Here is a 14,483-nt window from a genome sequence, read left to right as displayed (position 1 = left end):
CTAGCGGATTGCAAATTGCGGGTGGGAAGACTGCGGTTTGGCGAACGGAAGCAGCTACATTATCCTGTCGGATGTGATGTATCCAAGACCGTGTTTATCTATCTATCTATCTATATGGAGGATGATGTGATATGTGTTGATGATGATAGTTATAAATGTATGTATTTTCTATATTATTTATGCCACTATACTACTTTTATGCTATATACTATGTAAATGCACCTGTAGATAGGTGTAAAGTGTTATTTATATATATTTATGTTTTTGTTGTTGCTCCGGATGGTCGCAGTAATGCATTGCAGTCCTGAGTAATATTAATATATGTTTTCTGCATCACGCTGCTTGATATAACCGCACAGATAGAAATATGCTATTATCAAGAAGAAGCCTTTTGTCCTTTCACCAGCTTTGGATTATATGGAAATATTTTACCTATGTATATTATATACACTATATCTATCTCTATATATATGTATGTACATAGTTATGTAATGTATAAAGGAAATGAAACTTTATTGTGGTATAATTTATTGGATACCCAAAGATTCCTAGCAGTTGATTTTTGAGTTCTTTATTTTGTTAACATTACAGTTGCATATATGTATGTATATGAGCTATGTGCAGTATGCAGAACTGCAAAGGATTATATTATATTTGCAATGGATAAGATAATTTTTTTTTTTTGAAAATAAGTTGATTTATATTATAGTACATAATGAAAGTATAGTGTGAAATTGCTGAACCGTAGGACTGCAACAAAGGGAATTGCCTGGATGTAGGATCCTTTTATCATCCTGGTTATGTTACATAACACGGGAATTTCATTATTTCACTTTAACACTTGGTGGTCAACCAAAAACAAAAAGAATACTTTTAATAAAAATTAAATTGCACTGAATTTTTGGTTTTGTTATCGACTTTTTTTGTGATAATTATAATTAAAAATAATAATAATTCATAATTGCCTTAAGGTGCCATATGCGTTTCTTTCATATCTTTTAATGAGAACATGCACGCAAATGATTGTCACCAAAGTATAGTAGACTGGAAACACACAATTTTTCAGAGCAGATTGCTTTAAACGATGGGTTCTTAGGTCTTGCATACCTGAAACTTATTAAAACATTAAAGATGTGCAAAAGGATTATAATATGGGTTCTCAAAGTGTGCCTTTGCAGTAAAACTTGTAAAAAAAATGACCTAGAACTTAATCGATTAGATTTGCATTAGTGCGAAGCTCATATACCAGGTTTTTAATACTAAATTCTCTCTTAGCTTATAGATGGTGTTAATATTCATATTGAGCTATCATGGAAACGCCAAACTCTTTTATCATCATTTTGATATCTATTTTATTTAAATATCGTATTTGCTTAGCAACAGTAAGATTTAAAATCTTATAAAGTAGCTGTAAGCTTATAAATAAATAAATTGGGTGGCGCAACAGTCCGTTGGAACCAGGGCCTAGTGACTTACAACTCTCGACCATTCCTGTGTGCGAGTACTGTTGTCAGGAATGGAGGAGACCTACAGTTTTAGGCCGAATCCGAACGGCTAATTTGAGAAAGCACTTTTTCATGACAAGAATTACTCTTGGAGAATTTATCAATTCCTCGCAAGAGGCAGAACCCGAGAAAAAAACTTTAGATGGTACTGGCAGGGATCAAACCCAAGACCTCTGGCATGACAGTCCATCGCACTAACGATCATGCCACGGGTACTACTGTAAGCTGTAAGCTTATTTTACAAAAAAGGTTGCACCAATATAATAATAAAAAAAAAATATTACTTTAATTATTAAAACTATCAAAAATTCAATGATTATCAAAAATGTTTATATCGAAAACTGAGATGGAAGCAACATTTTTATGCTTGTTGCATTCAGATTGTGTTTTATACTACGAGGTAGAATGTTCCAAAGCTTAAACCAGGATAGGAATAACCAAGGTTTTAGCGAGAAGCAAACGAAGTTTTTAAACGAGTGAAATATTGTGTAACCCATAACGTACGAAGTACTCCATAAACCTTAATAACGAGTCCATTTTTATGATCATCCCAAGTTAAAAGACGATTAAAAGTCACACCAAGATTCTTTGTTCAGAACAATCGGTGGAAAATAAGAAAAGTCAAAAGATTTTCTATAAATTACAAGACATTTGAATTTTTTTGGGTTCCGTTTGACAAAGGCCAACTTGCCACTCTATTCAGGTCTTCATTGATGTAGAAAGCTCCATGATTGATGAGTTTAAGTGGACAGCTCAAGTAAATCTGAACGTCATCAGCATACAAGTGAGATCTACAATTAACTAATGAAGATGGAAGTTCGTTTACATAAGTAGAAAACAAGAGAGGACTCAGTATGGAACTTTGTGGTACACCAGAGACATTCGGCAAAATATTTAAGAGGGTGTCACCAACTTGCACTGCTTGCTTCCTATCAGTTAGATGAAAGAAAATCATTTTAGTTGCACAAGATGCAAAATTAAAATGTTGTATTAGCTTTCTACAAAGATTGACAACACTAACGAAATTGAAAGCTTTCACAAAGTCCAACAAAACTAGAAACGTATCCTCGTCTTTATCTAATGCTTTTCTAATGTCATCAGTACCGTTTAAAAGTGCGGTAATACAGCTGTGTTTCTTCCGAAATCCAGATTAATAAGGGCTGAGCAGTGAGTTAGTAGATAGAAAGACGTTGATTTGCTTTTGAAGGATCCTTTTATAAACTTTCTACAAAAATGGAAATACCGATATAGGTCTAAATTCATCTCTTTTAGCGTGGGAAGTGTAATGATGTTAGCAACTTGCCATGACTCAAGGTATATCGAGGAAGTCAAAAAGTGATAAATGGCAATACAACTGGCAATATAATACACAAAAAGGTAGAATGTATATCATTGAGCCCAACAGCTTTTGACTTAATAGAAATAACACTTTCGACTACATCAGCACTATCTACTGCAGAAAATTTAAGCCAGGCTTATTTTTGGGACCTGTGCCATGATTGTCCTCAACAGCACCAAATTTTGTCTTTCAAAGTACAAATACCATTTTTCATGAACCAGTTTTATGTCGAATATAGAGCTTACGCGAGAAGCTTTGCTTTGATTTGAAGAAATAGGCTAATTGACAGTTTCATGTCAGTTTAAAGACAGAAAATTTGATCTTTGGGAAAAGAAGCATGAAAATAGGATCAAGAAGGTTGGGGATGTTAAAACCTTCTGATAATATCAACTCCTACTTCTACCACCAAAAACTGATCAAAATACACGGTGGTCTGTGTAAAAATAGGTCTTACTATTATCAAAAGACTGCAAAGGTTGATTTTGAATATATTTGTTACCCTATCCCACCTTCTCATGGGATGTTTAGCACTGAAAAAACTGCTCAAGTCGGATCAGTAGTTCCTAAGAAAAGCGCGTTCAAATAAACAAACAAACAAGCAATCTCTTTAGCTTTTTAATATCATATTATGAATAAAGATAACAGATTTTATTCATATTTAAAGCATTACTTAGCATTATTTTGAGGGGCCTTCATTTGCTAATATTGTTCCAAAATGACTACGTTTGCACTTCCTCTAACCTCTTATCCTCCTTAAATGCGTCTGGCGAAAAAGCCAAAAAGCCGAAATGTTACTCAGGGTTAACCTCTTGGTCGTTTTCAATCATAAAATTTCATGAAATAGTTTTTTCTACTACAAGTGCGTATAGATCCTTTTTAAGCGTTTGCTTTTGTGTATATGGTTTGAAGAATCCTTTTCTTTCAAGGAAAATTAATTCTTAAAGAAGCGTTAAGGTTTTACCTTTTTTCGAACCTTTAGATTCTTTGAGCCTTCAAAAACTTTGAATGCAGTTAATGGGAAATATATTTACTACATTTGTTGGCAAAAGGCTCTGAAAGCAATTCAAAATAAATTTTAATTAGATTTTAAATACAGATTCATGGGCATCAAATCTAGCCGCACGTCATTAATGATGGCTTGAATAATGACTTTATATGCTTTAATAGTTGCTGGTTTATCAGCAGAAAAAAATTAATTCATATAGCACAATAAAAAGTAATCACAAAGTTTGAAGCCACCCATCGCAACGAGTTGGCAAGTTAAACGGACATTTTTTATGAATAACCTTATCACCAAATTGAGTTAGGAATAAGTTGATATTAAAATGCGCTATACGAATTATTGCACAGTTTTGTTGGACGAAAAGTAAGCGATATTTAGTTGGTTAATGTTATTACATAAAAAATCTGTCATCATGCGCCGATAGTGCTCGCCTTTCACAGTCGTTCTTTTATCATTTCAAAACAAATATTAAATGAGTACCAAAGATTCCGCTTTATATTCAGTAATTTTGATTATTGATGTAGCCTTCTAACCAGAAATTGACAAAAATGGAAAAAATACTCTACGAACTTTTTTGAACAGATTTATTTATTTTCAAAGTGAATTTCGACAATTTGAAAGCTTTGTTCTAGTGTTTAACGATTCATGATGAATTTTCAAACTTTACTCAACATAAATGTCATACTTCGACCTCAACTTCTCAAAAATACTCTACATTGAATAAATAACTGATCCAACAGACGTTTAATCGTCTTTTTTTAAGAGAAAGTTATGCATCACATAATGAAATCTTAGGTGAAAACTACGAGAGAACAAATTTTGTTTCAAAATGCAATAAAATGAGTACGTATATGCCAAAGTGCACTCCTGTATGTCTTTTTACGTTGTTTATGGATTTAGAGCTGAAGTCCAAATGGGTCAACACCAATTCAAAATAATTATCATCTTTCTAAATATTGATTTGTCTAATGTAATGAAAATGAAACCAAAGGCTAACGATTTTACCAGTTCGTAATATTTTTAAGAAATTTTAAATTTGTAATCCTTTCCTAATCATTATTTATTTTGTAATAAAATTGATACGCCTGAACACGCCTAAATATTTCTAATTTGTAAAAGAAAAAACTAAGAAAATAGACTTTGATTTGTATTTATTACAAAAAAAGATTGGTTTAAAATTTTTAAGTCAGTGTGTCTTAACACATAATTTTTGTTAAAAATTCAATAAAATGAAAAAGTACTCATACGCCTGAGTGAGCTAATATATTTTTGTCGTTGGAATTAAAGACAAATAAAGTCGATTTTGGAAACATAAAACTACATAAATTCAGGGCGTGTATGATTTCAATTCAATCTTTTGAGCCCCAAAGTTTTGGCGAACTTATAAATATCTTTTTAATAATATTCTACTCGAAATTTCTATAAAAACAATTTAAATTAAATTAAAAAAAAATATGTTTTATATCTAAAATCTAAAAACAAGTTGTATCTAATAATTTAAATGTTTTTTTGCAATCAGCCCTCCGGCAGTAATGTCATGTCAATGAATTATGGTTGCATCGTCTTCGTGTTCAGTTATGCATGTCTTTTTTTTTAAATCAAATTTCAAAATAATTCATTTATAAGATTTTGATGACACCAAAAAAGTATTAAGATGCTTTGGAAATAATGCTAAAACTGATTAGCTTATCTCTCTGAGCTCTGACACTGGCAACTCTGTAGGTATATCCTGGCATACAACCGAACATAAAATTAAATTTCCTTTTCCTTGTAACATATCGTCTTCTGGTTCATCTTCATTTTGCTCATCATAATCATAATCATCATCGTCATAACATATCCTTGGAATTTGGAAACAGGAATATTAAACAAAATTCCAATCTCTCTAACTACTAGGATACATTTTGATATAACTGCAGGACACTCTTGTGAGTATGAACAACATGTGAATAACATGTTTTATCAAATGGACCCATTCTCCCCAAAAACATTTAGTGTTTCACTCTTGTATCCTTTATGTGTTTTCTATTCCTATTCTGTGTTATGTTGTGTGTTATGAGAATATTTTTGATCATATTTCATTGTCAATCACCACATAAATGTCATCTGATATCATCGCACAACTTCACCTTGTGCACTATGCATTTGTGCACTCAAAACAATAAATTCAAACACCTTCCTTGTCATTTATCCTTTTCTCTTTTTTTCCACCACCCCTCATCCCTTTCTCAACTACCCTTAGCTCCTAACTTTCAACTAAACAAAACACTCAAAAAAAGGACGAAAACAAGAAAACTACTGATACGTGCACACGAATGAAATATTTCTCGATGAACATTCGGGAACCATATCTAAATTGTATCCAATCTTGTGTACTGAGGTCCTTGTATCTATATTTTTTTTCCTGCTTTGCAACACTCAACTACCCGTGCCTATATCTACCCTCCACTAGCATCCACCCTCAATTGAATTTATAGTCGAAAGCTGGAAGTACAAAAGCTGGAGAGAGTGTAGCTGCAGTGTGCAGAACCAGGACCAAAAAAAAGGATGAAGAAAAATACCTATTTCGTCTATTTATCACTGTTACCACAATTGTCCTATAGCATCCTTTTACAACCTCTAACACAGTTCTCAATTTCAATCTCTCCGCCTGCCCGCCTCCTGCTCACATTTATTTTGTATCCTTTTTCTTTTTATTGTATTTTTTGGAAACACACAAAAAGTAATAATAATGAAAACATCGAGGAAACAACAAATACTTTTTGATGCACACAAGACTCCTACTGAAAAGGACTAAAGACCATCTTTAAAAGTTTCGTCCTTAAAATTCAAAACTTAGTAAAAACAAAGTACCTATGTATATATAAATAAATTCTTATGACTTAAGATAGTATGTATGAAGGTATATGAATTTATTTAGGTAAAGAAAGGACAACTTGCATATTATGCATATTTTGTAAAATATGCATATGCATATTCATATACGATGCTATACGATGTGATGCGATGCGATGCTTTTGTGTTGTTTTCTTAAATTAAGTTTAAAACAGAGAAGATGATGATTTGCTTAAATATTAATTTGTGAAACATGATTTCACATGCAGTGATTTTGAAAAGGCTTTGAGTAAAATGTAATTTACTGTCAATAAAGCTGTCAAGGCTAAGTTATTACATACACATACAAGAACAGAGTTGTAATATAGTTGTTTAAAATTCTGCTTGCATGAAATTTTACATAATGTACCTAATATTTTGACAGTTTAGATAATATACAGATGGAAAAAATATCATGTTAATTTAAACAGTTATCAGGTTGTTACTTTTGAGTCATTCGGTCGCAGCTCATGACATTATACTATTTGATAGGTCGTAGGAGTAAAACACAAGATAACTTAACTTGGTAACAATATATGACCTTAATTGATCCTGAGTAAACCTTTCAAACCCGGTGACATGAAATCTTTGATGTTTTAGAACAATTTTAAAGACATTTAGTACATGTAAATAAGTTTTTATGTTAAAAAGATGGTTTCGCAAAATTAAAGGGTTTTAAGCATCTTAATAATTTTAACCATTATACTAAAGTTTCATTCACGAAACAGCTTTTGTTATCTTTTGGAAAATATTCAAAATCCATTTAAATTTTGAGCTTCTGACATTGTAAATTAATTGACTACTCCCCACATTTTGGTTTTTTTGTTTTGTTTTTGTTTCACGAACAGTCACTCCTTAGAAGTGTTCAGATACACTCTTTTATTTTACTTTTAAATAAAGGTTTTTGAATTGCTGTTAAACTGTTTAATATTTAGAAAAATAATAACTATTTAAGTGCTGAACAGTTAACAATAAAAATACGAGTAAATGAGTTCGGCGGCGCTCAAGCTTGTAGAAAACTTAGACCTATTAACTTACAACTTTTATTTATTTCTTTTCGGAAGTTTTGTCAGAAATGAAGGCTTCATACAGTTTTAAACCTCGTAAAAGGCAATAACGTTTGGGTGGCATAGGTAGGGATTGAGCATGGATCTCGTTCTTGACAGTACTTGGATCCTATTTGGCTGTCATAGTTAACTCTTAAGACTTTTGTCATATCTGTTTGACTTCTGTGTTTCTGACATTTTAAACTTAAATTAAAAAAGAATCTTCACTTATATTATAAATGGGAAGGAAAGTCAGTGTGTTTGATTGTTTGTTTGGCCGTCCTTTTCGTCGCAACGGAGCAATTTTATGACATGATTTTTTGTGTGGAGGTAGTCACGAAGCTGAATAGAGTTTTAAGCTTCTTTTTACCCCAGTAAAATATGTCATTCACAGCTCATTCGAGGAGACCCGGTATCACTAATAATAAGATATTCTTTTCTAAGAACACTAAATAGTAGTATACCTTTAGGTGCTGCTCCCTTTCACACCTTGCATCATTGCCTATAATGACATTTCCGAATGAAATTTTACGGAAACACTATTAAAAAAAGGAGATGGATAGTTAAAGCCGATGTCGAGGGCTATGTTAAAAAAACGAAACATTTTTGTAATTCAGTGAGTAATTCTGAATATATTGCAAGGGCTTGCTCTTATTTACAAAATAACATACATGATGATGAAGTACTCTGTCAAAAACCGATTTTAGCAGCTGAAAATTATGTTGTTTTCAAAAGTATTGGTTGATAGACACTGGAATGGGCTCAGAACAGAGCACCTCACTTAAGCACATAAGCTATTATTAAAATTTAGATACCTCTTTCGATTTTTATGATTTTCTTTTAACGGGTAAAAAAGGTCTCAGTTACGAGCTAGTCCATATTATAAATTCTTTAAAATCTCGGAATAGCTACTAGATAGTTAAGTTTACTATTTACTATCAAATTGGGAAGCTCTTAAAATAAAGCTGTTAAAAAAAGTCCATCCTTGGTTTCATTTACATTTATATCTTTAAGAAAAAAATAACAAAGTAATTTCGGCGAAAAAGTGTTGTGTACCAAAATATTATGATATATCGTTGGAAAGGTACTGGTCCCTAGTTATGATCCCAAGATCACGAATTTGGTATTTTAAAGCTCTAGGACGCTTAGTTTTCGAGATAATCGACTTCAAAGTTTTGAAAAAAAAAATGTCCACAAAATATAATATTTGAACGCAATTTTTTTAACTTTAAATAATTTCAAAAGAGATGCTTTTTAGTGGAGGGCTTCAATTATCTCTTACAACTCAAAAAACTTGTTAACGGCACCATTCTATTAATAAGTTAATATCTAAGAATAGTTTTTGAAAAAAATATACTTCTGGGAAATTGTTAAACTAAATGATTTTTTTTTTGTCAAGATGGCTGCATTTAGCAAACTTTCTACCACAAAAATGATTTCATTTTTTTTTGCTTTGGTAAACACTTTTACTAAAAATCTATCAACTGTACGAAAAAAGTGCTACATGAGTTACAATGTGCATCAGCAAATTTTTTCATGAAAACGAAAGTTTGTCAAGTGACTTTCAAAATATTATACTTAAAAACCCAATTTGCTTGCTCTTGTCCAAAAAGGTTTTTTTAGGCAGTTCTAAAAAGGCCATATAAATTAAGCTCTGTTTAAAATTTGGTTTAGAACGCATGCATATTTTTCTGTGATATGAGGATCTAGATAACATTTCACATTTGATGTACAAATCACAAAAGTGGTACACTGAGGCGGTAACGTGCTTATTTTGTATTGAATTATTATTTCGTTTTCATTACGTCTTGATTTTATGACCCAAAATATTATAAAGCAAATCATGCACTCAAAGTCCATCATGTAAATTGTTGTCTGTAATACAATTTTGTACTTTTAAAATATAAAAGAGTTAAACTCATCCCTCAAATATCTTAAAATGCAATTTATGTCAGTACTACTGATGTCATAAACAAAAAAGAGTGGGCATTTTGGTCTAGCTATCACCTATAATTGAAATATACTATATATCGTTGGACAGCTTAGCTCTTGTTTGAAGGCATTGTATGAAAACAAAAATTGCAATTATGACAAACATTGATTGCAATAATAAGCTATTCAAATATTAATAGTGGTCACTTTTCAAGAACTGTATGGAATTCAAAATAAATTAACTTTTGCATCAATGACCAATAATGTCAAAAAATATCATTATGGGCGTATAATTCCCTTAAAAGTATGAAAATTCAACTGCATTCAATTCGTTTTAGTGAATTAAATGAAAGGAACTAATTGTGCTTCGAGGGCAATATTTTCAATAATTGATGTAAAAGGATAAAGGGATTCTACCATTTGAATACAAATATTTTATTTTTCGGGGAAATGCTTCTATTTTTTACTCAATTTCAAATACTCAAAAAGTATGAAACAAACCAAACTGTCAGTAATTGTCCATTCACTTTATAGCTCTAAAGCTTTTTAAGAGATGAAAAATATATCTTTTTTAAACATTAATTTCAAATTGTTAAAAAATAAAGCGTTTTGTCTTTGTTTATTTCAATATTCATAAATTGTAATGGTTGTAAAATCCTAAAGAATTTATGTGATCCTTTTCTTTTATAGGGTTTCTAAATTAGTGCGGGTAGATTTTGCACCCCGTGATGGCCATTTTGACTTTTTTACAACAGACAAATCTTTTTTTTGTCATTCAGTTGTTTATGCCAAATAATCGTCATGCCAGAGGTCTTGGTTTTGATCCCTGCTTTGGTTTAAAACTGTAGGTCCCCTCCATCCCTGACAACCTTACTCGCATACAGGAATGGTTGAGAGTTGTATGTCACATTGCCCTAGTTCTCAATAGACTGTTGCGATACCTAATTTAAGTATTTCAATCATCATAGAAAGTTACACGATTGAACAGCACGTTCAAGTGATAAAACTTTATTATCAAAATGAATGTTCGCTAACGCAAACGTTGCGCGCATTGCGCCCATTTTAACGTAGACATAGTGGCCATTCACAGTAGTCTCTATTACGTTCGGTTGCGAAATTTGAGACGACCGGTTCAAGAAAGAATCAGCCAACATCCGTATGTTCAAGTAACGCAAGATCATCGCATCGGTCCGTGAAAGTGTACAGCAGCACCCGAGGCAGTCTTTTCCTCGCCGTTCACAAGATTTTCTGTAAGGAACAGTTAAAAATACAAAGGTTCTTTAACGAAATGTAGACCTTGTCATCCGAAAATGGCCTTTTGATAAAATGATTTATTTGTTGGAATAAACCCTTTTAATATCCGTATAAAGCTTTTCATGTTCAAAAACATTTTCCTTCTAATTCGGTTTTTTAACTTTCTTATTTCTGACAAATCATGTCCCATGTTTTTAATAACACATTCTTACGCAAGGTGTGTTGATAGCCATTTTTAAAATGTATGAACTTGATCATCAAATCATTAAACAGATCATTGTGTCCATAAACGTATTTGAATATATTTTAGACAGGGGATGGGCAAAACAGCCTGCAATTACGAATTTAGCCTTATTCATCTTTTGCACATAAATACAAAATTGTTTCTAAAACATGCAATATTTTGAAGTTTTAAGAAAGCAACATAACGAGAATGGAGAAGTGCAAAAGAGGTACAATCCGTCAACCCGCTTTTTTGTTATATCTTATGCTTATGAAACTCAACCTTTAAACGACGACGTCGGCGTCCTTATCCGCTTTAATTTCAGTGTTGAAATTTGTCTATTATTTGAAGCGGTTTTATAGCAACGTTGATAGACTTTTACGAGTGCAACTCAGAAGTGATTGAAAGGTCCTTCAAAGTACAGAAGTAAAAATATTGCTTAGAGAATGAGATTTTATATCATATTTTCGAATTAAGTCAAAGGTTTTGCCTGTCAGGAGTAAGTACGTTGCATGCAATTTAATTTGTTTGAAATCTTAAATTTTAGTCCTTGCTGAAGGCTTTTTGCCTTAAGTTTATTTCTATTTTATTTATTTATATTTAAGGCAGTTTTGTATCCAAGAGTTATATATTTTATATTGTTATCGTAATAAAGGAGAAATTATGACGACAACAATGTAGAAAACTATAAAGGAGATGTCCTTCATAATATATATCACACACTCGAGAGTATAAACCTCTCACACATGAATTATTATAAACTATTCAACAATTCTCTTGAGATTCACATTTGTAGATATGTACAGTACATATTTCGTATATCTAACATCGAGAGCATCATCGTCCTCCCTTCTCGCCTGGTCCATCCAGTTTCTTGAATACCTACATTCATGATGTTTTCTTGAAAAAGGCAAAACTAACCAAAAACCAAAACCAAGAAGAAAATCATATTCTATAAGAGAAGACGAAAGATTACACACGTTTCGCGTTTTGGGGGTGTTATCCATGAAGGAAGCATGATGGTGGTAGTTCGTACATATATTCCTTCTTTGAAGAAGACTTAGCCTATCCACTCTCGGCACTCTTGGTGTTAGGAAGTAAGTCAAGCGTCATATGGGAGCAATTTATAATGGTTTGCTTTGTGTGAGGCTTTTGGTATTATAAGAAGGTTATGTGAATGCCCGTGAAACCTATTTAACAGATTTTCATCTCGATATATATGTACTATAAACTATATGTACATAGGTAGGTATGAAATATGATAAGCACGACCTCAAATCTTCCGCACCACTATCATTCCCAATGAAGTACCATAATATCCACAATCCCCCCATTCTACTGGTGGCAAACAAAAAATAAAATATTATTGTGCCGTAGCTATAACTTGGCAGGAGCTTGGAAGGAGAAGAAGCAGTGCCTGCAGCTATTCTCATTTTTATAATAAATGCTAGAAGAGGTGCTCTTTAGCAAATCAACTTCATTCTGCAAGATGTCTTTTCATGATTCCATAAAGCCATTTTACACACTCTCTAGCTTGCACATATGATTGTATCTATAATAAGGAGCAGGAGCGACTCGAAGGATATACTCGAAGGATCTTCTGTGCATCCTTTATTTTTCTGTTGCAAGTTTCTTTTAAATATTTGTCATTGTGATTATTATATTCCTCCATTGGATTGGATTGGAGGCAGAGAAGCGTGTTGGAAGTTACCTCAATCCTTGTTGATGGTTCATCCCCTATACTGCATCTTATACCAATGAAGATGATGGTGCACAGCAACAGTGTGAACAGTGGGAGTGGGATTTATTTCATGTATCTATAGTTTTGGTGGCCTTCTCCTTTCACCTCGAATAATGCTTAGATTTTCTATTTTAATTTTTTTTTTCAATCTTTTGTTTGAATCCTTTTTCATCGTATAGAAGATATTTTATGCATATCACTAGTTTATGGTGCTCCTGTTTGTCGTCCTTCTTCTTCTTCTTCATTTTCTTCGTAGAATGTCAGGATTATTATGTCTTTGTTTCAGTTCCATATCTCTTAATGAAAAATCCTCGTGCAATCAATCAGAGGCCATGTTTAATTATGCGAAAGATGTGACTCGTAGACATTTACTTTGAGATTGTTATTTGACAAGCACTCGCGAGGGTTAAGACTTAAGAGTTATTAGTTTGCTAGGGTATAAAAATCTGCACACACACGACTTGACGTACATATGTGTGTAGATATTAATTTTAGAAAAAAGATTTTTCTATACCAAGTCAAGGTAAAAGGTTTATTATAGTACCAACTCGTATATACGAGTAGATACGACGACGTTCAACGCAAAGAGCTTAGATTCATTAGGGTAAGAAATTAATATGCAGATTCAACGTCATCAATCTCTTTGAAAAAAAAACAACCTTATTTTGATAAAATGCTGGTACTTGTTCTCTAATGTAGAGGGAGAGAGAGATTACACGTGGCAACTAAAGTTCAATATTTTTATGAGATATAAACATAAATAGGCGATTTTTCAATAAAAGGTTTCAATTTTTTACACTTGTTAAGTAGAGAGTACGCCATTGTTAAAAAATGAGACCAAACAATTTCAAGAACACGTTAAAATTGTTAAACTTCACTGCAAAAATGGTAAACTTTTTAACAGTCGAAGTTTTTGTTTTGTTTTGCAAGAAACGTTTTCGGGCATTTCTGTCTTAACACTCTTTGACTTTTTCCTTTAGGGCCACGTGAAATATAAAGCTCATGCATGTGCTTCAATCGATTTATAAGACCTTAAAGATGGAAAAATTGTTAAACTTCACTGCAAAAATGGTAAACTTTTTAACAGTCGAAGTTCTTGTTTTGTTTAGTTTTGCAAGCAACGTTTTCGGGCACTTCTGTCTTAACACTCTTTGACTTTTTCCTTTAGGGCCACGTGAAATATAAAGCTTATGCATGTTCCTCAATCGATTTAAGACTTTAAAGATGGAATTTGAGAAGTTATTGATGACTTAAGGTTACAAATAGTAGAATTGGTCATGAAAAATTTCATTAAAAGGATATGGTGATGAAACCTTATTCGGATTATCCATTTGGTTAATATTGACTTCGATAAGGCTTTAGGCCTGAAGTTTTCGGTTAAATCTCTACCTGTGCCACCTAAAATAGTTTTTTCAAGGGTTTTCATACTTGTGAGGAATTGATAAATCCTAAAGGATTAATTCTTGTCAAAAAAAGTGCGTTCTCAAATTAGCTTATCAGATTCAGCATAAAAACCTTGGGCTCACTCCATTACTGATATTAAATCATTAGGACCTGGTACTCTAC

At 32.3% G+C, this 14,483-nt stretch overlaps 1 protein-coding gene across 1 annotated transcript in view; it reads right to left on the bottom strand.

The window, feature by feature from the left end:
- The window catches only part of LOC129945291 (glucose transporter type 1), a 129,456-nt gene that overhangs the window by 57,693 nt on the left and 57,280 nt on the right, over positions 1 to 14,483 (bottom strand). The window lies entirely within an intron of this gene.

Source organism: Eupeodes corollae, chromosome 2 (assembly GCF_945859685.1).
Source record: "Eupeodes corollae chromosome 2, idEupCoro1.1, whole genome shotgun sequence".
Lineage (NCBI taxonomy): Eukaryota > Metazoa > Arthropoda > Insecta > Diptera > Syrphidae > Eupeodes > Eupeodes corollae.
This window is presented reverse-complemented; position numbering and strand designations above follow the sequence as displayed.